We start from the raw sequence: 1,743 nt of genomic DNA on the forward strand, positions 1-1,743 counted from the left end.
ACGAACGCTGCAAATCATACACTCGCCGCATAGACTTATCCGAGCTGGACGTCGCAGTACCGCCGTTTAGTGGCGACGACCACTACGATGTAACAAAGTGGTTTGACCAGTTTGAGGATTACACTGAGATGTGCAAATACACAGAAAAAGAGAAGTGTGTAGGACTCCGTCGCAGACTTGAGGGCACTGCAAAGAAACACGCTGCAAATTTGGGTTGATGGAATACACTCAGATTAAGTCAAGCTTGGTGAAAATGTTCAAACGCAGTGTGTCTCGCCAGGATGTGTACCGACAGCTACGGGCACGAACGTTGAAACCAAACGAATCATGCCTTAGCTACTTGGTTAGGATGCAATCAATAGCCGCACAATCCGACATAGAGGAAAGAGAGCTTGTCGACATTATAGTGGATGGAATACCCGATGACACTTTAGCCACCACATTTCTGTACAGTGCTGATACCATTGACGAACTGGTCAAGCGAATGGACCGGTATGAACAACGGCGCTATTTAATGCGCCCAAAAACAACAAAAGCTGCCAATACTACTACAGCCAACAAACTGAAGTCAACTGAAGCCAGTGTAGGTGTGGCCGTTAAAGCAACAGACGCAGAAGTACGCTGTTTTAATTGCTCTCAATTTGGTCACTATCAGGACCGCTGCCCAAAACCAAAACGACCTGCAAACTCGTGCTTCATATGTGCAGAGGTGGGTCATTTTCATTAAAACTGCCCCCGAAAGAAGAAGAATGCTGCTGCAATAGTGGGAGAAGCTGACGAACGTGTGGACGCCTATCAAATGGTAAGTGTTGCCTTTTTTAACAAAAATAAGCGCACTGTAGCAAAAAATATTTATTCTCTATTCGATACTGGTAGCCATATTAGTTGTATAAAAAATCCATAATCCCGTTCTTGTTTAAAGAAAAAAAAAGTGACTTCATATCGCGGTGTGGGTAACTATAAATTAAGTACGTTGGGCACTGTTAAATGTGAGATCAGTTTTCGAAATACTAAAGTAATACATGTTTTCTTTATTTTGCCAGATAAAGAATCTGTGGTGCCACTGCTGATAGGACGGGATTTCTTAAATAAAATGAAAATTAATCTATGCCAAGAAAAAAATGTTTTTGTTAACTACCATAAAAATACTTTATTGAAAATGAATTTGAATAATTTTAATAAAAAACAAGTAGGAAAGTATAGTCGGGCATGGCCGACCATATAATACCCTACACCATGAGTATATTTTTACAATTTTTACTTTTATACAATTTTTATACCCTCCACCACCATCAGTGGTGATAGAGGGTATATATAACTTTGTCATTCCGTGTGTAACACCAAGAAATATTCATCTGAGACCCAACAAAGTATATATATTCTTGGTCCTTATGAAATTCTGAGTCGATTTAGCTATGTCCGTCTGTCTGTCCGTCTGTCTGTCCGTCTGTCTGCCTAAAACACGCTCACGTTAAAACTAAGCCAAGGACATCAACCAAATTCACCGAAAATATTTATTGTTATCCTAAGCAGTTTGGTATTGAAAATGGGCAAAATCGGTTCACATCGGGAAAAGTTATGAGTCAAAATTTGAAACAACCTCGAAAAAAATAAGCATTTTTTACACATTCTGATGTAATTATCTCGAAAACTATGCAAGATAATTCCCCAAAAATCGGCATACATTCGTTTCCGCACAAAAGCTTAATATCTGTAGAAAATCGCTAGAATCGGTACACAATT

The 1,743-nt window shown here is 39.4% G+C and overlaps 1 long non-coding RNA gene across 1 annotated transcript; it reads left to right on the top strand.

Annotated features, from left to right (window-relative positions):
* Positions 1–221: 221 nt before the first annotated feature.
* On the top strand, positions 222–1,164 carry LOC124418608. Its single transcript, XR_006940097.1, has 3 exons — positions 222–802; positions 877–968; positions 1,044–1,164. It is a non-coding gene; the product is annotated as an uncharacterized LOC124418608 (long non-coding RNA).
* Positions 1,165–1,743: the final 579 nt, after the last annotated feature.

This window comes from Lucilia cuprina, chromosome X, assembly GCF_022045245.1.
Source record: "Lucilia cuprina isolate Lc7/37 chromosome X, ASM2204524v1, whole genome shotgun sequence".
In the NCBI taxonomy this organism is placed as follows: domain Eukaryota; kingdom Metazoa; phylum Arthropoda; class Insecta; order Diptera; family Calliphoridae; genus Lucilia; species Lucilia cuprina.